This window comes from Narcine bancroftii, chromosome 3 (genome assembly GCF_036971445.1).
Source record: "Narcine bancroftii isolate sNarBan1 chromosome 3, sNarBan1.hap1, whole genome shotgun sequence".
NCBI classification, from domain to species: Eukaryota; Metazoa; Chordata; class Chondrichthyes; order Torpediniformes; family Narcinidae; genus Narcine; species Narcine bancroftii.
The window spans coordinates 71,960,542-71,985,160 of record NC_091471.1 but is presented as its reverse complement, the minus strand read 5'-3'; the positions used below and the strand labels follow the sequence as shown (position 1 = coordinate 71,985,160).

Genomic DNA, 24,619 nt, shown 5'->3' with positions numbered 1-24,619 from the left:
GGGGGTTGGGGTTGGGTATTTCACCATTAGTCAATGAATAAACAACTGGAACATCATTGTCAATGTTAAACATGTGTTCATTATCCTCTTTTAGCTTACTGACAGACTGAAGGCATTTTTTTTTTGCATATGTAAGGAAATCGGGCAACATTTTTTCTCCCCTGACACATGGAATCCTTCAAAATTACCATTGTCTTCATCATCATTTAGGAACATAGTTGCAGGCAAGAGATTGTGCTAGGCATGTACAACTGTGTCTTTTTTTTTATTTTTTATTTTTCACACTATAAACCACATTGATCAAGATACATACATTTTCCTTTTCAAATATATACAGTGTCGTTTTCTTTCCCCCCCTTCCCATCCCACCCTCCCTACCTCCCCTCCCATTCATTTAAAGTTCAGAATCTAAGATACATTAAACCCGTCAAACAATGTTGTCACTCAATAAAAATAAACAAGAAATTTCACTGAGTCAGTTTTTTTCATTCTCTTCTCCTTCTGTCATTTTAGGTGGTAGATATCCCCGGTAGGTTTTCTCTATTATGTTTCATGTATGGCTCCCATATTTGTTCAAATATTGTAATATTATTTCTTAAATTATGTTATTTTTTTCTAATGAAATACATTTATTCATTTCTATATACCATTGTTGTATTCTCAAGTTATCTTCTAATTTCCAGGCTGACATAATACATTTTTTTGCTACAGCTAGGGTTATCCTAACAAATCTTTTTTGTGCACCATCCAAATCAAGTCCAAATTCTTTGTTTTTTATGTTACTTAGGAGGAAGATCTCTGGGTTTTTTTGGTATATTGCTTTTTGTGATTATATTTAATAGCTGGTTTAGCTCTTCCCAAAATTTTTTCACTTTCTCACATGTCCAGATTGCATGAATTGTTGTTCCCATTTCCTTTTTACAACGAAAACATTTGTCAGATACTGTTGGGTCCCATTTATTTAACTTTTGAGGTCTAATATATAGCCTTTGTATCCAGTTATATTGTATCATACGTAACCTCGTATTTATTGTATTTCTCATAGTTCCTGAGCATAACTTCTCCCATGTTTCCTTCCTTATCTTTATGTTTAGATCTTGTTCCCATTTTTGTTTAGTTTTCCCATTTGTTTCCTCATTCTCCTTTTCTTGTAGTTTAATATACATGATTGTTATAAATTTTTTGATTATCATTGTGTCTGTAATCACATATTCAAAATTACTTCCTTCTGGTAACCTCAGACTACTTCCCAATTTGTCCTTCAAGTAGGATTTCAGTTGGTAGTATGTGAACACTATCGTGAGTTATAATATATTTATCCTTCATTTGTTCAAAGGATAATAATTTATTTCCCGAAAAACAATTTTCTATTCTTTTGATCCCTTTTTTCTCCCATTCTCTAAAGGAAAGGTTATCTATTGTAAAAGGGATTAGCTGATTTTGCGTCAGTATTAGTTTTGGTAGTTGGTAATTTGTTGTTTTCTACATGAATCTTCTTCCAAATATTGAGCAGATGATGTAATACTGGAGAATTCCTACGTTGTACCAATTTTTCATCCCATTTATATAATATATGTTCGGGTATCTTCTCCCCTATTTTATCTAGTTCTAATCTAGTCCAATCTGGCTTTTCCCTTGTTTGATAAAAATCTGATAGGTATCTTAATTGGGCGGCTCTATAATAATTTTTAAAGTTTGGCAGTTGTAAGCCTCCTTGTTTATACCATTCTGTTAATTTATCTAGTGCTATCCTCGGTTTCCCCCCTTTCCATAAAAATTTCCTTATTATTTTCTTTAACTCCTTGAAGAATTTCTCTGTCAAGTGTATTGGCAATGCTTGAAATAGGTATTGTATCCTTTGGAAAATGTTCATTTTAATACAGTTTATCCTTCCTATTAGTGTTGGTGGTAAGTCTTTCCAATACTCTAAGTCGTCCTGTAATTTTTTTCATTAGTGGATAATAATTGGGTTTATATAGATGGCCGAGGTTTTTATTTATTTGTATACCTAGGTATTGCATTGCTTGCATTTGCCATCTGAATGGTGATTCTTTCTTAAATTTTGAGAAATCCGCATTATTCATTGGCATTGCTTCACTTTTATTTGCGTTTATCTTGTATCCCGACACTTCATATTCCTTCAATTTCTTATGTAATTCTTTTATTGATATTTCTGGTTCTGTTAAGTATACTATGACGTCATCTGCAAATAAACTGATTTTATATTCCTTGTCTTTTATTTTTATCCCTTTTATTTTATTTTCTGTTCTTATCAGTTCTGCTAGTGGTTCTATGGCTAACGCGAACAATAAGGGCGATAGTGGGCATCCCTGCCTTGTTGATCTGCTTAAGTTAAATTGTTTTGATATATATCCATTTACTGTCACTTTCGCCAATGGCCCCTTATATAATTCTTTAATCCAATTAATATATTTCTCTGGTAAGCTGAATTTTTGTAGTACTTTGAATAAATAATTCCATTCTACTCTGTCAAAGGCCTTCTCTGCATCTAAAGCAACCACTACTGCATGAATTAAGTTAATAAATTTACAGATATTGTCTGTTGTTCGTCTTTTTTTAATAAATCCAGTTTGGTCTAGATTTACTATTTTTGGTACATAGTCGGCTAATCTGTTTGCTAATAGTTTAGCTATTATCTTATAATCTGTGTTAACTAAAGATATTGGTCTATATGACACTGGTGCGAGTGGATCTTTCCCTATCTTTGGTATTACTGTAATTATTGCTGGTAAGCTTTGTGTTTTATCAATCTGGTTAATTACTTCCAGAAGGGGAGGAATTAATAAATCTTTAAATGTTTTATAGACTTCTATTGGGAATCCATCCTCTCCTGGTGTTTTATTGTTCGGTAGTTTTTAAAATTATCTCCTGTATTTCTTCTATTTCAAATGGTTTTGTTAATTTATTTTCTTCCTCTGTTTGTAATTTCGGTAGTTCAATTTTAGTTAAAAATTCATCTATTTTTGTCTTCTTTCCCTTCGTTTTCAGTTTGATATAATTGTTCGTAGAATTCTCTGAGTTTTCATTAATCTCCGTTGGATTATATGTGATTTGCTTGTCTTTTTTCCTTAATGCCAATACCATTCTCTTAGTTTGTTCTGTCTTAAGCTGCCACGCTAGAATTTTGTGCGTTTTTTCTCCTAGTTCATAATATTTCTGTTTTGTCTTCATTATGTTCTTCTCCACCTTATATGTTTGTAGTGTTTCATATTTTTTTTATCTGCCCATTCTCTTCTTTTAGTTGTGTCTTCCTTCATTGCTAATTCTTTTTCTATATTTGCTATTTCCCTTTCCAACTGCTCTGTTTCCTGATTGTAGTCCTTCTTCATCTTAGTTACATAACTTATTATTTGCCCTCTGATGAACGCTTTCATTGCGTCCCATAGTATAAACTTATCTTTCACTGATTCCGTATTTATTTCAAAGTACATTTTAATTTGTCGTTCAATTAATTCTCTAAAATCCTGCCTTTTAAGTAGCATGGAGTTTAATCTCCATCTATACATTCTTGGTGGGATGTCCTCTAACTCTATTGTCAATAACAGGGGTGAGTGGTCCGATAATAGTCTAGCTTTATATTCCGTTTTCCTAACTCTCTCTTGCATGTGAGCTGATAACAGGAATAGGTCTATTCTTGAGTATGTTTTATGTCTACCCGAATAATATGAATATTCCTTTTCCTTTGGGTGTTGTTTCCTCCTTGTATCCAAAAGTTGCATTTCTTGCATCGATTTAATTATAAATTTGGTTACTTTGTTCTTTCTGTTAATTTTTTTTCCCAGTTTTATCCATATTTGAATCCAAATTAAGGTTGAAATCCCCTCCTATTAATATGTTCCCTTGCGTATCTGCTATCTTCAAAAAAATATCTTGCATAAACTTTTGATCTTCTTCGTTAGGTGAATATACATTGAGTAGATTCCAAAACTCCGAATATATCTGACATTTTATCATTACATATCTCCCTGCTGGATCTATTATTTCCTCTTCTATTTTAATTGGTACCTTTTTACTGATTAATATAGCTACTCCTCTAGCTTTTGAATTGTATGACGCTGCTGTTACATGTCCTATCCAATCTCTCTTTAATTTCTTGTGCTCCACTTCAGTTAAGTGTGTTTCTTGCACAAATGCTATATCAATTTTTTTCTTTTTTCAGTAAATTTAGCAGTTTCTTCATTTTGATTTGGTTATGTATTCCATTAATATTTAAAGTCATATAGTTCAACATAGCCATTTCATACTTTGTTTATCTTTCCTTTCCGTTTCCTCATCATCACGTTTCCTTCTTATCCATTTCTGCTTTCTTGTTTTGAACATTTTATAAGACAACATTTCTAAAACAAAAAGCATTTCCCTTATTCTCCAATCTAAAATTTCTTTAACCCCACTATCCCCTCCCCTTCCTGAGTTGCCATTTATCCCTTGTCGGGCAACCACATCTCCCCTCTCCATTTGGATTTGCGAATTCACTCGCAAGCGTCAACTGATTTCGCAGTGTCCGTAACTCCTCCCCACCCAGCCCCCCAGAAAAGATTTTAATTTTCATATACAACATATAATTCCCTCCTTGCTTCCTCTCTTCCCTTTCTTTCCCTTATTAATTTTTATCTATACTCTATATATTTTCTTTTAAATACACATACACTCATGTACACACACATATACACACATACATATAGTTCCTGGTCATTTTTGCTCTCGTTACATGTCTTCATCTCTCTGTCTGTTTTGTAGTTCTGCAAATTTCCGTGCTTTCTCCGGATCCGAGAATAGTCTGTTTTGCTGCCCTGGAATAACTATTTTAAGTACCACTGGGTACTTTAGCATAAATTTATATCTTTTTTTCCATGGGATCGCTTTTGCTGTATTAAACTCCTTCCTCTTCTTCAGGAGTTAAAAACTTGTATCTGGATAGAAAAAAAATTTTTGACCTTTGTATTCCAGTGGCTTTTTGTCTTCTCTTATTTTCTTCATTGCTTTCTCCAATATATTTTCTCTTGTTGTATATCTTAGGAATTTTACTAGAATGGATCTTGGTTTTTGTTGTGGTTGTGATTTAGGGGCTAATGTTCTATGTGCTCTTTCTATTTCCATTTCTTCCTGTAATTCTGGTCTTCCTAGGACCCTGGTGATCCAATCTTTTATAAATTCTCTCATATTCTTGCCTTCTTCATCTTCCTTAAGGCCCACTATCTTTATATTATTTCTTCTATTATAATTTTCCATTATATCTATCTTCTGAGCTAACAGCTCTTGTGTCTCTTTAACTTTTTTATTAGATTCTTCTAATTTCTTTTTTAAGTCATCTACTTCCATTTCTACAGCTGTTTCTCATTCTTCCACCTTGTCCACTCTTTTTCCTATATCTGACATGACCATCTCTAATCTATTCATTTTTTCTTCTGTACTCTATTCTTTTTATTTCACTAAATTCTTGTGATTGCCATTCTTTTATTGATTCCATATATTCGTTTAAAAAATATATATCCATTGCCGCCTTCTTCCATTTCTCTGTTCTTCCTCTTCTTCCTCTGGGTTGGTCATCTGTTGTTTCTTTGATTTCTTTTTACTCTCTTCTTTCTTGTTCTCGTTATTTTCTATGTTCTCCTCTTGTTGTTGTGTTGTGGCTGTCATTCTCAGCTGTGGAGATCGACTCCTCAGCTGGTCCCCCCTCCCGTCAGTGTTTTTTTTTGTCTTGCGCGGTTGTGCACTTTTGCTTGGCTCCGCGAGCCATTTTTGTAGTCCCGAGCTTGGGACTTCGACTGACCTGAGGGAGCGGGCTTCTCTCCACAGCGGGCCTCCTCGGACAGGTAAGGCCTTCACCTTCTTCTTCCGATGTCTTTTCTTCTTCTCCTCTTCCCGTTGCTTTTGACTTTTCTTTCTTCGTTGCCATTTTCTTCCCACCTTTACTTTCACTTTATTTTAATTTTTGTGTTTGTTCCTTTGTGTTTTCTGGTTTTTTAAAACTTTTCCAGGGAGGGCTGGAGTTCCCCGACCGGCCACTACTCCATCACGTGACTCCTCCTCTACAACTGTGTCTTTAGTCACTTTGTTCCAAGTGTTGGCAGCAGCATAAATGGCATCCTTTATGGTGAACTCCTTTTGGAAACCTGCCATACCCAAGCCTCTGTTTACTGCTGTTAGCATGTTATTCAATAAAGTGTTTTTATATTCACTCTTCATTGTTCTAAGGATACCTTGGTCTCATGGCTGAATTAAGGAAGACACATTTGGGGGAAGATGCATGACAAGAACATTTTCAGCTATTTGAATAACAATAGCAGGCAGAACCGTCTATGCGTATGAATGCCCTTTTTCCACAGCCTGTTTCTGATGAGTTAGCTGATCAGCTTGACCAATGCCATTTTAGGGTTGTTGGCCTGATGATGCCCTAGCTTCTACTCCCGCTGGTTTATTGTCCTGGGAGTCGCTTTAGCGATCTCTGTCCGCTTCTGCTGCCGCGCAATGTGCCAGCCTGATCTCTGCAATTGCGGGCAGCCACAATGCAAGCTCTTGCCTATCACAGCCTTCTACATTAACACATCCCAGCACAGTTATTCTGTTTTTGGTATCCTTAATTCCTAGAGGAGCTGTCTCATCAGCTGTGGCCAGTGTGCTTCTGGGGCAAAAATGGCAAAACAGTGATGTTTCATTGCCAGTATAGACTAGTTTTGGTGTCAGGTTTTCATCAGCGATGATCTTGGCAAACTTGTCAGTGAATTTCCCTGCTGCTTTGTGAACAGCAGATGCTTTATTGCCGCTATCTTTAAACTTTAATGCTGTTTTGTCTTAAATCTGCTCAACCAGCCTTCTGAATATTCACAGCTCCCTTCCATTTTCAGTTCATCATGACAGAGCTTTGTTTGTTTCATGATCAGCAAACCATTAAGTGGCATATGTTCACTTCAGACGCTGTCGGATCCACACCATCACACTCCAGTTCTTCAATTTTAACTTTATGCAGTGTTTTTCTATCTTTCATGAACTTCTATTTTACACTTTCAGAATAGAACTTCAACAGTTTATCCTTCTGTTTCTTCAGGTCATAGATTTCAGTCGTTCCAACACCATACTCCTCTGTTAGATGCTTCACACTTACACCACTGTCCAGATTTGCTAGCAGCTTGACTTTCTATTCCATAGCCAGACATAATCACTTCCTCCTTTTCACTGACATCGACGGTACTATCCACAGACCTTTATGCCATTGCAACTGTATCTTTTTTTTTAAACTTTATTTAAGATTTTATAACATGAATAAAATAGAAAGTTACAGTAAAAAGATTAAACATAAGATAATAAAAATTACAATACTACATCGGCAGAGTAAATAAACTAAACCCCCCCTCAAATTAGTACACAACATTAATGACCTAGCTTAAAGTTAGTCTAACCCCCCCCCAAAATAAAGAGTGAGAGTGAAGAGTTAATAAAATGAACAAAAATTATATAAAAAAAACCCTTACACAAAAAAAGATAAAACATAACAAATAAAGATACCAACATCAAAAAAAAGAAAAAAAATTATCAATACTAAAATATCAAACTTAAAAACATATTTAAATCAAACTTAAATGCATATATTTAGCAAACGGAGTCCACTTCAACCTATAAAAAGACATCCTATCCTGAATTGAAAAAGATATCCTTTCCATAGTCAAACAGAACTTCATCTCCAAATACCACCTATCTAAAGTTAATATATTTCTATCTTTCCAAGTAGGAGCTATACATTTCTTGGCCACAGCTAAAGCTAAATAGATAAAAGAAATCTGATAATCTTGTAGGCCCAAATCAATTTTTTTTTTTTTTTCTTTGGCTTGGCTTCGCGGACGAAGATTTATGGAGGGGGTAAAAAGTCCACGTCAGCTGCAGGCTCGTTTGTGGCTGACAAGTCCGATGCGGGACAGGCAGACACGATTGCAGCGGTTGCAGGGGAAAATTGGTTGGTTGGGGTTGGGTGTTGGGTTTTTCCTCATTTGCCTTTTGTCAGTGAGGTGGGCTCTGCGGTCTTCTTCAAAGGAGGTTGCTGCCCACCAAACTGTGAGGCGCCAAGATGCACGGTTTGAGGCGTTATCAGCCCACTGGCGGTGGTCAATGTGGCAGGCACCAAGAGATTTCTTTAGGCAGTCCTTGTACCTTTTCTTTGGTGCACCTCTGTCACGGTGGCCAGTGGAGAGCTCGCCATATAACACGATCTTGGGAAGGCGATGGTCCTCCATTCTGGAGACGTGACCCATCCAGCGCAGCTGGATCTTCAGCATATTCCCTAATAAAAATATACCAGGATCTAATACAAGACAAATATTATATACACTATTAAATATAGATTGAATACCCTTCCAAAACTGTTGCAATCGATCACAAAACCAAACAGTATGCAAAAAGGTATTAGCTGTCTGGTCACAACGAAAACAGCAATCCGACTTACTAAGACCAAACTTTTTTGGTTTCTCCGGTGTTAAATATAACTGATGTATAAAATTGTAATTAATCATCGCTAATCTAGCATTAACCAATTTCCTAATACTAATCTGACAAATTTCCATCCAGGCTTCTTCAGCTATTATAAAACTTAAATCTTTTTCCCATTTCAACTTATCCTTATCCCAATCTTTTTTACTATCAATTTCTTGTAAAATACAATACAAATCAGATATATATCCCTTTTGTGGTATTGAAAGTACATATTCCTCAAAATTAGAATCAGGCAATAAAATCATATGTCGACCACATATCTGTTTTACAAAAGATCTTAATTGATAATACACAAATACAGAGTTTCCATTAATACCGAATTTCCTTTGTAATTCATCAAAAGAACAAAAACATCCCTCAGAAAAACAATCGGATAAATTTTTTTATTCCCTTCCTTTCCCACTGTTTCAAAGTAATATTGGAGACTGTAAAAGGAACAAGTTGATTGTTATATAATGGCAATCGTCCAGACCATTTATTTTTGAGCCCCAATTTATTAAGTTTACTTGTCCATAAATTTAATAAATGCTTCAATATTATCAATAAATGCTTCGTAATAAATTTTTATTCCATCGAAACAAAAACTCATGAGAAAATTTTTCTGAAATAACCGCCATTTCTATCTTTGCCCAACTGGGCGGATCATCCATGTTCATTAATGCACTAAGAAATTTAAATTGAGCTGCTTCATAATAATGTTGAAAATTTGGTAATCTTAAACCTCCAAGTTGAAAATCCCACATCAGCTTTCTCATCGCTACCCTCGGAAATTTTCCCTTACATAAAAAATCTCTAATTGCTTTATATAGATCCTTAAAAAAACTTTTATTTAAAAAAAATAAGGAATTGATTGAAACAAATATTGTATTCGGGGGGAAAAATATTCATTTTTATAGTATTAATCCTCCCTAATAGACCCAAAGGCAAATCCTTCCACCTAATCAAATCTAATTTAATCCTTTTTATTAAAGGAAGATAATTAATTGAATATAAATCTTGAAATTCCGTACTAACATTAATTCCTAAATATTTAATTTGTGTGGTCCACTTCAAATTTGTAATACTTTTATACATTGAATAAACATTTTCACAAATTGTTAAAATTTCACTTTTGGTCCAATTTACTTTATAACCAGATAATTGACCATAAATTTCTAAACATTCTTGAGTTGCTGGTAAAGAAATACCCGGATCCACCAAATATAATAAAACATCATCAGCAAATAGATTAATCTTATATTCCTCATTCAAAACTCTCATGCCTTTAACATTTTCATTTTGACGTATTAATTGTGCCAAAGGCTCAATAACTATAGCAAATAAAGCAGGTGACAATGGGCATCCTTGTCTAGCAACTGTATCTTTGAACAGAGGGCCTTTGGATTCAAAATGGTGCTAACAGCATGTCAGTGCCCCACATGAGCTGTATCTTTGAATAGTGCACAAGAGTTGATTCAAATGATGTTAACGGTGTATTAGAGCCCCACAAGCAATTGGATAAAATTTTGCCCTTGCAGCTTTGTTTGAACAGAACACTAGGTTCAAAGTGGCGCTAACAGCATGTCGGAGCCCCATTTCAGCATGTTGGGTTAAAAAATAGTTTTAACTTTTTTCAACTTGTAAAGTCATGTTCTGCCAAATTTTTTTTCTCAGATAACTTGAGAATTTTGGTAAATGGAATTCAGATAATCGGAAACTTACTGTTCACATTTTATGCAAATTTGCTTTTTACGAAGAAACGTGTTTGTTATTTGAATGGGTTTTTCGCTTTTATGAAAATAGTCTTCAATAATAGTGAATGGGTCTTCGCTTTACACCATTTTGGCTTATGAAAGCTTCATAGGAACATTTTTCTTGTGTAAAGCGGTGTATACCTGTACTCCAAATGTGAGACATTAGACTGAAAATGTGTGAGTACTGGAAATTGTTGAATCTGTAGAGTGAGAGGTGAAAGTTAAATAACACTGTCAAATGCTTCATATTTGTATTGAGCTTCATTGTAGTAGTGTGATTGTGGCAAGGATAATTAAAATGACAGGCTTCTGAAACTGGGGTCATCGATATTCTGCAGTTGGTCCACTGCCCTACTCTATCCCGGAGGCCCACTGTCATTCCAGACACTGATCCCACTGCTCCCCTCCCCCAACAACTTGCCATCAGTCCCCTCACTAACCCGCTTTCTCGCACTCTTCTCACCTTATTTTGTCTCTGGAGAAGATATAATAACGTGAGAAAGGGCCTGTATTATTGGATCTGGAAGAGTAAATCTGAATGTTAAGGAGGTTACAGTTCCTTTACAATATTAAAGGGAGAGGGAAGAAGAAAAGATGCTTACTGGTATTGACATGCTCACTATTGGAATTGGGGAGGATAAATTGTCTGGTTGAGTGGAAGACTCTGGAAGTCCGGGCATCTTTTCCTCCTTTCTTTGACTGTAAGATGCACTTCAGACAATTTCTGCCGATAGTAAATCTGTCTGCCTTACAGCAAGCAAAAGCAATTTCATTTATTACTGCAATGTATTTATTTCAATTTCATGTATTATTTCACTGTGTTATTACAATGACAATAAATTGAATCTTGAATCATCTTTATTTTTGGGTTGGAGCGGGTGAGAGCAGAAGTGTAGGAAATGGAGCAAATAAGTTGATTTCCAGAGAAAACAATGAGAGTAAAGAAAATTACTTCATAAAAAATTTATGAGAGAAGTTTGGTTGTCAGACCAGATGCAACAGGGTTGGGGATGGTGGTGGAGTGCAGTCCTAGCAAGATGCAAGGCCTTTTTATAGTTTTTTTTTTTAAAAAGTGACTAAAGGCAGTGATTCTCTGCCCTCACATCGCTGATCCTACCTTCATAATTGCTCCGGGAGCAGCTCCAAGACGCTAATTTCGATCCTTCCAGGGCTAGTTCCAGCAGTGGTGCGGAGCATTCCACCTCGCCTCATAAATGTGTAGCTGTTGCTAGGAGCGGGTTGATGTTGTCGCAATGTCGGAGTCAGCCTGCCGACCCAGGACCTAACAAAGCTGTTTAGTGAATCTGCACTAGACGGTCCATGTCAGACAGAGCTGGGTAATTACTATAGACATTTGTCTAATGAGCCTTCCCAGAGGGTTGTTGCTACCGTGGCTGCCTGCAGTAGTTCTTCACCCCTGCCCCACCCTGTGCACACAGGGGATTTGCCTCTTCTCGAGGATGCACGCCAAGACTCCAGTTTAGGACTGACTGTGCCATGGTCCTGGTCTCTTAATGATCTCCCTCCCCCACCAGTCACTCCAAGAGCGAACTCTGCCATCGGTGCCAGGAGGAAATGGAAGGCATACCCGATGAGGAGCACCCTGTCAGCTTCACATGCTGGAGAGGTGGTGTTGAGAGGGTGTGCTGGACACAGGGTAGAGCTAGCATGTATCCCCTGCTCTGGCTCAACTATGAACCTGCTTCTCTTCCTGCCCCTTCCAACCAACCAACTTAAATTGTATGGTCAAGATTCATCAGCAACATTTCACTTGTTGGCTGGGGAACAGAAGGAGGGAGGTGAGGTGCAGTCAACAGTCTTCCCTCGTGCTCATGGATAAATCTGCTTTCCCTCCAACCAACCAGCCTAAATCTTGTCGGGGATCAGTGAGAGGGTGTGCTAGTTCTCCACTCCCGTGGTCCTGGTCTCTAATAAGAATGATCAAATGACACACTCAGCTGGAACAGTTCTGCATTTCCCAGAGCGGTTCCAGGTGTGTGGGAGATTATAGATAACAAAGACGGCAATTGCTCACCATGTATTTATGTCATCATGTTGACGGGCACAGCAACAATTGCCCTGCCTTCAGTGGCTCCAGAGGATGCACCAAGGCACTGCTCTGCATAAGAGATCGTTGGAGCAGCCTCTTAGCATTGCTCTATAAAAAGATAAGTTTAGCTTTTACTCTGCAGTTGGAGCTGGCCTCGAAGCGGAGGCCCTCCATAAAAACACCTGCAGAGTGCACTCAAAATAGCTGTGAGAGTCTTAGTTTGTGTTGAGTTATCTCTGATTCTTCTTCTGAAATGGAAATGAGCAAATTGATAAAGGGAAGAATTAGAAATGAGAAATTGATTGAGTTATTTTAATAAAGTGTTTAATGAGAATGGGAGGCAACACCAAATCTCCAATCATTGTACTGAGATAGACACGATTAGGATTGAAACACGGTAGCAGCAACCTTCAGGGAAGGTTCATGTTATATTGTCCGGTAAACTATAGTAAACTTTGTCTTTGTTAACATTTATGGTCTGATGTCCCAATTTTTTAATGTGTCTCTTCTCTCTTTTACCGGATTTGAATATATATTCTTTGATAGTAGGTGGTGACTTGAAAACTGTTGGCTTGATCCAATACATGTCAGCTATACTTCTAAATTCTTTTATGTTACAATCCAGGATTATTGATGTATGGTGATGATGAAGAATTCTCCTTTTTTCCAATGTTCACCATACATATTCTCATATCGATTAATTTCTTCTGTGGACTTTTGTTTTTATGAAAGTATACAGTTTCTGACCACTTTCCAGTGATTTTTGTCTATTAAAATCCCAGATTTACCTCGAAGTACTAAACAATGGCAGTAAAATACCCTTTATTATTGGACCCTGATTTTTTTTAATATAAACTCACTGGCAGTGTCTGACTTAGTAATTTGGGATGCTTTTAAAGTTTATATCAGAAGTCCGATAATTTCATTTTCAACTAACGTTAAAAAGAAGGCTAACCTTGAGAGTGATGACTTGGCCAATCAGCTGAAGTGTATTGATCAACAATATGCTACAACTCTGAAACCTGAGTTTTTCAAAAGATTAGATAAATATAGGTTTAAATATGGTTGTCATGGATCATATTAATTAAGATAGAATGCATCCTTTGTCTATATTGTTTAGTTTAGTCTTAATCTATTTTCTATCCCATATTGATAGAATTTGATATCTTAAAATAAGATAAATAAACATTGATGGATAGATTCTTGATTTACATTGTCTGATTTGTGATATGTATATGATATGACCTGTTAGATGTGATGGTATGTATGTTGAATTCAAAAATATTGTTAAAAGAAATAAAAAGCTTGTATCAGGTCAGATCATTCATTTTCAGCTAATGGTAAAAAGAAAGCTAATCTTGAGAGAGATGACTTGGCCAATCAGCTGAAGTGTATTGATCAACAATATGCTACAACTCTGAAACCTGAGCTTTTCAAAAGAAGGATCGAACTTTTAAAGAGTAAATCCAAGTTATATGTGCATGGTGATAAGGGAGGGCAACTTTTAGCTTGCCAAATTAAAAATTATACAGAAATTATACAGCTAAATGGCTTATCACTGAAATGCATAAAGACAATGGTAAGATTACTAATGATTATGTTGAAATAATGACACTTCTCAATTTTATTCTAAATTGTACAGTTCAGATTCAATTAAAGATCTCTGAGCAGGAGATTGCAGTAGTTATTAACTCTTTGCAGTCCAGTAAGGTCCCTGGTCCCACAAGTTCTCAGTGGGATTTTTGAATTATAAACTACAGTAGTAGTTATATTACATTCAATTCAAAAATTATACATGTGGTATATAACCCCGATTTCCCCCAATCCCAAAAGAAAAACCAGAAGATGCCATGGGAATAAAACATACTGTGAAGTCTATATTGGAGGTTACCAAGAAGTGAAGTCATCAGAGAGTCTCTTCTTTGGCTTGGCTTCGCGGACGAAGATTTATGGAGGGGGTAAAAAGTCCACGTCAGCTGCAGGCTCTAAAGGTATACAACTGTGAAGTTCTGCATGCCATCTTTCCATACCCAAGTCTGTTGCTGACTTCCATGATATTGCTATATATTTTATAGAAACAGCTAAAGCAAATAACATAGATTCAATTTTATACAAATTTAATTTGAATTTTGGCCATATAACCCAATAGCAATAACATCTGATCTTGTGGGAATTTGACTCCTGTAAGGAAGGGGTTTTCCTTCCAGCTCAGGGCTCAGAAACCCACGCTTGGGAACCACGTGACGCTCGGATGACGTCAGCGCCCTCCAGCGCAGTTCTCAGCCAGGTCGGGGCTGGGAGTACAAGTGCAGCTCAGCAGCCTGCAATAAACTAGTCTGCTCACTGAGCTCAACCCATCTTAGTTGCGTGTGTTATTGCAGGAACAGTGTAGCCGCCGCTATATAAGCTTATTTTGACATTGGGGCATTTTTATAGATATTAAATCTTTCATACCAATTTAATTATCAATATTATTCCACAACAAATCAAATGTTTCAAAATAGGTGATTCCCTATTTCCAACTAGCAATTTAGAATTCCATTTCTTAAATAAAATCCTTGGAATTCCTATCCTCTTGGCTCATTTAACTTTTGAAAAAACCCATGATGGAATATTATCTTAACAATACATTTTAAAATCTCATTTGATCTGCTTTATAATAATTCTTAAAATGAGTTGAATGGGAATATTTATTCATTGTACTGGAAAATTCAATTTTAGTCCCCAATTCATAAATTAGATTAAACTGTTTGATTTATCTTCTGTAGTTTCACTATTTACTAACTCAATTAAATCTAAACCTTTTAAGTTGTATTGCAATACCAGACAGGAATGCCCTTCGTCGATTATTATTTAATTTGGCTTTAGACCTCTAGCTATGGCTTTTCAGCAGTTGGCTGATATTTCAGGAATCACAAGAACAGAAAGTGTTCGTAAGGGTTCTCTCAATGCAGATGATTTTTTGTTGTATACAAGTAGTTCTTGACTTCCGACCTATGCGATTGTCCACCTGCATATGTAACCAAAATTTTTTAAACTACTGTACAAATAAATATTTTGTATTAAAAGTAAACTAGGTTTGAGGTTAATCCATTTGCTTTCATTTATCTGAACTCACAACAATAATTGTAAGGATGTGGAGGTAAACTAGACAAATGTGTGTGAATGTACAAGTTCCAAATTGCCAAACAGCTAATTAGCTTTGAAAACATATTTTGCACTTCAAAATTAGGTGCTAAGTGGAGCAACAGTTTGCTGCAATTGGGCTTGGATATCTGCCTTCTTGGCAGGCTATTTCAACAGCTCCATTTATGTGGACGCAGAAGTACAATAATGAAGAAAACCAATACATTTTGGGATACATAAGCCATTTTCACATTGGCTAACCTGTAAATTGGCCATTTAATGAATCGATTGAAGTTGTTTTTGTCGTTCACACTGGACCACTTAACTGGTTCTCTGTGTCCTTTCACACTCACCACCAGGCTACCCTGGAGAGAGGGGCACCTGTCCTTCACCGGTGATGACTGAGTGATGCATCTGCAAATTATGGTTTTGTATTTAAACAAAATTAATCATGCCAAATTATAACCTAATTAAGCATTATGTATAGAATAGTATGAGTCCTTCAGCCCCTGTTATTGTGCTGATCTATATAAACTTTTATAAATCTATAAAGGATCATGGGAAAGTGGTAGTGGCAATATAACACATGTGCACAATTTATAAAGACAGTGGGGAAGTCGCAGAGAGAGTGATGGCGGACTTGCCCTTCCAGAATTCCGTGCGGCAGAGAAACCCCTCCATGAGTGCACCTTGCATACAGTGCTTTCTCTGCCGCATGGAATTCTGGGAGGGCAGGTCCACCATCACTCTCTCTGCGACTTTCCCATTGTCTTTATAAATTGTGCACCTATACACCCTACCTAGGCAGTCCATCCACAGGCCGAATCACAACATGATTATTTAGGACAAGGTGCCAGTTTGAAAGGGGCTAAAGTGTTGTTATATTTTAAAAATAAGATGTAAAGCAATTAAATGTTTGGTACAGATACAGCACTGACATTCAAGTTGATTTAGCTGGCTGTCAAAGTATTTGTGACATATTTTGGATTGAACTGAATTACAGGGAAAGGTTAAACAAGTTAGGACTTCCTGGAATGTAGAAGAATGAGGGGAGGTTAGATAGACATCTTCAAAATTATGAAGGGGATAGATAGATGAAATGCAAATGAGCTTTTTTCACTTGGGGTAGTTCTGATACAAACCAGAGGACATGGATTAAGTGTGAAAGGGGAAAGGTTTAAGGGAATCATTGGTGGGAACTTCACACAAAGTAGTGGGACAGTGGAATGAGCTACCAGCTGGTGGTGAATGCACACTTTATTTTTTTAAGAACATTTGGTCAGGTACATTGGATGGGAGAGGTATGGAGAGATATGCACTGGGTGCAGGTCAGTGGGACAAGGCAGAATAATGGTTTAGCACAGTCTAGAAGGACTGAAGTGCCTATTTCTGTGTTGATGATGATCTATTGCTAAAAAGTCCTTTGTGGACTGAACCACAAAAGTATGTGGGGGAAAGTCAGCAACAACGATGGGTCACACTTCAGAGAAGAATTAGAAAATCTTGTGAATTGGTGACAACCTGAGTCTCAATGTGGAAAAGACAAAGGAGATGATAGTGTCCTTCAGGAGGGCCAGGAGCAACCACCCTCTACACATCAATAACTATATTAGAGTGGAAAGCACCAAGTTCCTTGGAGTTCACTTAACTAATAACCTATCATGGACACTCAACATATACTTACTTTTCAAGAAGGTGCAATAACAACTGCACTTTCTGAGAGGACTGAAGCAGGCATGGCTACCGGGCACCATTGTCAACCATCTAAGAGCTCTATCTGACCTGTTGAGCCTGCTCCACCATTTAATACAATCGTGACTGTCTGGTTGTGTACTCCATTCCATTCACCTGCCTTTTCCCCATAACCCTTAATTTCCCTTCTGTACAAAGATGAAAGGCAGTTTACCACTTTTGAGGCAGATAGCAAACATTTTTCAGTTTAAAAGAGACCCCTTTGGAGTTACCAAAGGTGTATCCATTTTCCAAAGAGAGATGGATAAGCTAGTAAATGCTCATAACTTGCAAGCCATCTACCCTTATCTGGACAAGGTCTCTATATGTGGCAAGGACTTAAATGATCACGATCAGAACTTACAAAAATTTCTCCAGGTGGCCAAGCATCTGCACTTAACCCTTAACAACAAGTGTGTATACCACACGAAACCCCTGGCCACACTAGGCTACGTCGTGAGTAAAGGAGAGATCAGCCCTGACCCAGAGAGAATGAGACCACTCATGGATCTACCCCCACCTGCATCACAAAAGTCCCTCAAGCGTTGCCTGGGATTTTTCTCCTATTATGCTCATTGGGTGCCCAACTACGCAGATAAAGCGCAACCACTCTTTAAAACCACTAGTATTCCCCTGTCTGAAGAAGCCCTCCGTGCTTTTGAAAACATCAAGCAGGATATAGCCAAGGTGACAATATCAGCTATTGATGAGGATTTACCATTCCAAATGGAATCTGATGCATCAGATTGGGCCTTAGCAGCTACGCTAAATCAAGCTGGTAGACCTTTTTCTTTCGGACATTACCGGGCTGGAGATCTATCGAAAAGGAAGCACAAGCTATTGTAAAATCCATTTGCTATTGGAGACACTTTTTAGCTGGGAGGAAATTCACTTTGTTGATTGATCAAAAATCTGTTGCCTACATGTTCAAAGCTAAATTGAGGAGCAAGATTAAAACGATAAGATCATGCATTGGCGAATTAAGCTCTCTACTTATGATTACGATATACTCTATTACCCAGGAAAATTCAGTGACCATCTGGATGCGCTTTCTTGCATGACCTGTGCAAGTCTGCAGCTAGACCATTTGAAGTACCTTCACGATGAATTATATCAACCAGGAGATCACTAGATTTTATCATTATGTGAAGTCCCTCAATTTGCCACACTTACTAGAAAACATCAAGAAATTAACGAGTGTCTCCTCTGTGTCGAGTGTAAACCACACTATTATAAACCTTCCACTTCCACATTGTTAAAGGCGTCTCGGCCTCAGCGTGGATTTTGAAGGACCACTACCCTAAAATAATAAGAATTCCTATTTCCTTAACATCATTGATGAATTCTCTCGTTTCCCATTGGCTATACCATGTGCTGATGTTTCTGCCAGATCTGTTATTAAATGTCTTGATATGATTTTTAGTATTTTCAGTTATCCCAACTTCATTCATATGACAAAGGGTCAGCTTTCATGAATTCTGAACATAGGCAATATCTTCTTGATAGGGGTATAGCTACTTGTCATACTACAAGCTATAACCCACAGGATAATGGTCAAGTAGAGTGCAGTAACGGTACAATCTGGAAAGCTATTACTCGTGCTAAAATCAAAAGGTGTCTCCACCAGCCACTGGCGGGATATAGTGCCAGAAGCATTAAACTATCGTACATGGCTTTGTCCAGTTACTAATGAGACTCGTCACCAACGTCTTTGTTTTCCCTAGAAAATTGTAAACTGGATTGACTTGGCTAACTAAACCCGGAGAAGTTTTATTAAGAAAACCTATTAGATCCAGTAAAGCTGACCCGTTTGTAGAGTGTGTTCAACTGATTCATGCTAATCCGCAGTATGCTCATGTTATTTATCCTGATGGAAAAAAAAGGCATTGTTTCTCTTGGGGATCTAGTCTCGTCTGGTCTACAGCCTGCTAGCCTTTCCACTTACTTGACTCCTTCTCTACCCTCCCCATCACGAGAAACACTCGAGGAACAATACCCTCTTCATGGGAATGTTTCCTCGCGCTCTCCACACCCTTCCACACCTGGCGACAGAAGTTCTTTAGTTAGAGATAAGTCATCTCCCTTGCAAAGATCAACACGAATCTCAAAGCCTCCACAGAGGCTCTGTTATGACCATTTGTAATCTTAGCTATGATTGCAGTGAGTAGAGTCGCCCTGTATTATCTCAGGCTCACAGCTTTTCTTTTGCTATATATTGTGATGGGATATTTGGAAATGTTTTTGGGAGATAAATTGGTAAAATTAGAGAAGGTTACATGCATACACTTTAAAACTTATTTGAAATACTGAAGAATTCATATTCAGTGACTACAGAAACTATGGAGAATGCTATGCACATTCACAAGTAGGTGCTAATTGAGATCATGTCATGAAATGAATGAACTAGAATCAGGTCGTCTGTGTTAGACATTTCTGACCTTTGCACTCAGAGATCATTGAGAAGTTTGTTTACCTAAAACAACAAATGGGAGGAGAAGACCAACTCCTATTGTTTGCTGGAGAAGATGGTGGGGGGGGGGGGGGTTGCAAGTGAGAGAGAGGACATGTGGCTGGCAGTTGGAATCTCAGATGGAGCGAGAGAGAGACACAGCTGAAACAGTGTCAGCTAGAAGAAGCTTTTTGGAACTGAAACAGAAGCTCCAGAGTGGCGAATGGCTGGAAGTGCTATCTGTCTGAGGTTTCTCTTGGATTAAGAGGAATAGAAAGGAACTCTGTGATAGCCTGAAAGAAAGAGGTTAGCATCTAGAGAACCCTGATGGGGCAAGTTTGAGGTGACCAATGGTGGTACCTCAGTTGTGGAAATCCTGGAACAACACATCTCTCGGGGGAGGAGTCACGTGATGGAGTAGTGGCCGGACGGTGAACTCCAGCCCTCTCCAGAAAAGTCGGGAAAAACAAAGGAAAACACAAAGGCACAGAAATAAAAGTTACAGAAAAGTGAGTATAAAGGTGGAAAGAAGATGGCGACAAAAAAAGAAAAATCGAAAGCAACGGTAAGAAGAGAGGAAGAGAAGACAAAGGAGGAAAAAGGTGAAGGCCTTACCTGTCCGAAGAGGCCCGCTGCGGAGAGAGAAACCCGCTCCCTCAGGTCTGTAAATAATGGACTACAAAAATGGCTCGCTGAGCCGAGTAAAAGTGCGCAACCGCGCATGAAAAAAAAACGACGGGAGGGGGGACCAGCTGGGGAGTCGATCTCCACAGCCGGCAACGACAGCTGCAGAACACCTGCAGCAAGAAGAGACCACAGAAGACAATAGAAACAAGAAAGAAGAGAAGGAAAGGGCACCAAAGAAACAACAGATGGCCAACCCAGAGGAAGAGTACAGTGAAATAGAAGAAGAAAAGAAAGGCAAGATAAAGGATATACTTTCTCTTATTAAAGGATACATGGAGTCATTTAAAGAATGGCAAACACAGGAATTTAAGGATTTAAGAAAAAGAATAAACAACACAGAAGAGAAAATGAATAAAATAGAGATGACCTTAACAGAAATGGGAAAGAAAATGGACAAGATGGAAGAGCGGGCAGTAGCAGCAGAAATGGAGGTAGAAAACTTAAAAAAGAAATTGGAGGAATCTAATAAAAAAACTAAAGAGACACAAGAACTACTAGCTCAAAAAATAGATACAATGGAAAATTATAACAGAAGAAATAACATAAAGATAGTGGGCCTTAAGGAAGATGAAGAAGGCAAGAATATGAGGGAGTTTATAAAAGAGTGGATCCCTAAGACCCTAGGATGTCCAGAACTACAGCAAGAAATGGAAATAGAAAGGGCACATAGAGTATTGGCCTCTAAACCACAACCACAACAAAAACCAAGATCTATTGTAGTAAAATTCCTAAGATATACTACAAGAGAAAAGGTACTGGAGAAGACAATGGAAAAAGTAAGAGAGGGCAACAAACCACTGGAGTATAAAGGGCAAAAAATCTTCATTTATCCAGATATAAGTTTTGAACTCCTAAAGAAGAGAAAAGAGTTCAATACAGCAAAGGCGATTTTATGGAAGAAAGGGTATAAATTTATACTAAAGCATCCAGCGGTATTGAAAATATTTATTCCAGGACAACAAAACAGACTATTCTCGGATCCAGAAGAAGCACGAAAATTTGCAGAACAATTACAAAAATAGACTGAGGGAGGAAGACGGGTAATGAGAGTTAAAATGATCACGATTGATATGTATGTGGGTAAAGACAAAAATAGACTGAGGGATGAAGATGGGTAATGAGAGTAAAAATGATCACGTTTGATATGTATGCGGGTAAAGAGGTATAAGAGTGAATAGAGACAATGTGCATACGTGAATGTATCTGTACTTAGAGGAAAATATAGATAGTATAGACAAGAATTAATAAGAGAAGGTAATGGAATAGAGAGAATAAGGAGGGAATTAAAAGAGTGACCTTTGTGACATATGAAAAGTGAAATCTTTTCTGGGGGGGCGGGGTGAGGGGAAATAGCGGTCACTGCAAAATCAGTTGACACTTGCGAGTGGATTCGCAAATCCAAATGGAGAGGGGAGATGTGGTTGTCCGACAAGGGATAAAGGACAACTCAGGAGGGGAAGGGGAGATTGGGGATAAATAAGATAGAAATAGGAGAATAAGGAAAATGTTGGATGTTGTAGGAATGTTGTCTTATAAAGAGTTGAAAATAAGAAAACAGAAATGGAAAAGGAGGAAAGGTAATGATGGAAAAACGGAAAGAGAAGATAAACAAAATATAAAAGGGCTACGCTGAACTATATGACTTTAAATATTAATGGAATACATAACCAAATTAAAAGGAAGAAACTACTAAAGTTAAATGAATAAATGTATTCCATTAGAAAAAATAACATATAGGTTAAGAAATAATATTGAAATATTCGAACAAGTATAGGAGCCTTACATTAAATACAATAGCGAAAACCTACCGGGGACAAACATTACCTAAGTTGATGGAAGGAGAAGGAAAGAAAAGAATGGACTCAGTAGAATTTCTGGTGTATTTTTGTTGAATGACAACATTGTCTGACTGGCTTAATGCAACCTAGATTGTATACCTAAAATGGATGAGAGGGGGGGGGGTGGGGGGGTGGCTTGGGAGGAGGGGGGGGGGAGAAAAAGTCACTGTATATGTGTGAAAAAGAAATAGTGTATATCATGGCTAATGTGATTTATGGTGTGAAAAATAAAAAATAAAAAAAAAAATAAATAAAAAAGAACAACACATCTCTCTCTGCAAACCAACAAGAACCTTCCTGAGCGGTAAACATTTACCTTTCGAGCACTAAAGCCTGGTGCATGTACAAGCTTTGTACATGTAAAATTCTGTGCACAGTATAAGAATTGCCTGCAACCAGAGAACTTGGAAGAATGAGAAGTGAGATTGAACTGTGAACCAAAGAACTTTTCTTAAATTTAATAATTTTAACAATGTGCTCTGCCTTCAGGTTCTCTGATTATTAAAAATCACAAATAACCTGGGTCCTGGAACAGAGCGCTGCAGAATAGCACTTGTCACTGACCTCCGGGCAGGATACATGCAATTCCAAATCCACGCAGCCATGTTTCCACAGATTCCATGCCTCACAACTTTCTGGATGTGCCTACCACAGGAAACCTCGACAAACTCTTAATAAAATCCACATACATCCAGTGCCCGACCTTCATCAATTTCTTCTTTTCACCTCCTCAAAACTCAGTTAGGCTTGTGAGACACAGCTTGCCCTGACTATCCCTAATATGACTTTGCTTCTCCAAATGCTTACATCCTTTTTAATTTTAATTTAAGACATACAGCACAAACCCATGTTGCCCCAATTAACCTATACCTCCAGATTGTTCCAAATGGTGGAGGAAACCAGAGACCCAGAGAAAACCCATACAGACACTGGGAGAATGTATAAATACTTTACAGACAGCACGAGATTCGAACCTTAGTCCTGATAGCTAGCGCTGTAAAGGCATTGTGCTAACCACTATGCCAACTGTGCTGCCCTTTAGGAATCTTCTCCAGTGGGTTGCTTACCACTGATGTGAGATTTGCTGGTCTAGAAATCTGAAGATTCTCCCTATTGTCTTTCTTGAACAAAAGAACTGCATTTCCAAACTCTGGCACCACTCATCTTGTCAGGGAAGACATAAAGTACATCATCAGCACCTCAAGCAATCTCTTCCCTTGCTTGCCCAATTAACCTGGGGTATACCCGCCCAGCTCTGCACTTGCCCATTTTAATGTTTTATCAGGCCCTCTTTTGCTTCCTCAACCTTAACTGCACTTCCTTCTTTTTATCTAACCGTTCCACCTCTCATGTCAACTCTGTTTCCTTTGTCAGCCTGTTCACATCTTGTGTTGGGAATCCTTGGACACACCTGACAAATTCTGACCCCTCTAGCCCTAAGATGCCAATCAATATTGGGGAAGTTGATGTCATCCATGACAATCTTAGTAGTTTTTGCTCTTTTCCAAAATCTGCTTATCTGATCCTTCGTACACCAGAAGCTTTTTTATTTGGTGGGGGGGACTCCTGTGGAATACAGCTATGCGCCGCTTTGCATCCACGATACAGTCTGTGAAATTTGGCATTATGGAATGTGGATGTTGTGCGAAACCATATATTCTTAGCAAAGCTATATGGGATACTGTAGTGTACCTGTAAACTTTTTATTTGTATGTAGGGATTAGTGTGGGGACTGACACGGGGCTGTAGGCAGAGAGTGGGTCAGTGGGATCAGTGTGGGGTATACATTGTACAATTTCCTATAACTCGTGATCAGTTTTTCAAATTGCTGCAGACTTGCTCGCGGTAACTGAATAATTATGGAACCACGGTTGTAAATGCAGTTGGACGTTGTCTGAATGGATATTAGGCGGTGTATTCCTCCACTCCCAATAGAGTAATTGCTTTCTGCCAGTTGGTGTTATTTGGTGTGCTTTTTTTGGATCTGGGAACGCTCAAAAAATTTTCCCATAGAAATCATTGGTAATCACTTCTTCACTTTACGCCATTTCAGCTTACAAATACCGTTTGTATTGTTCTTTACTTTCGTAAAGTGGGCTATGCCTGTTTACTGATTCATGCTGTGAGTTCGTAACCCTTGTTCTTAATACTTGCATTAAAGTAAGCATAATTCAACCCGTCCAATTAACTGCATTAATGCTTTATGCACTGCCTGTCGATAAATAGTCGTTCAGTAACTGTGCACTTGGTGCATCATAGATTAGTGATTTTGGGAGCCATATCCCTGATATAAATCCCCACATTATGAGGGTGGGGTTGTGGTTGTATTCCTAGAAAATCGCCTGTTTCACAATTTTTTTGGTTTCGTGCAAAGCTGCAACAGCTGCATGTTCAGAAATGTGAGTTGGAAAAAATTATTTATTTACCTTTTTGACATAAATTCTCTGAGAGCAAAATTTATTCTCTATATCAAGTGTTTGAATAGTGATTTGTGAATTCTAAG

At 37.8% G+C, this 24,619-nt stretch overlaps 1 protein-coding gene across 1 annotated transcript in view; it reads left to right on the top strand.

The window, feature by feature from the left end:
- vcp (valosin containing protein) overlaps positions 1 to 24,619 on the top strand; it is a 60,298-nt gene that overhangs the window by 8,956 nt on the left and 26,723 nt on the right. The window lies entirely within an intron of this gene.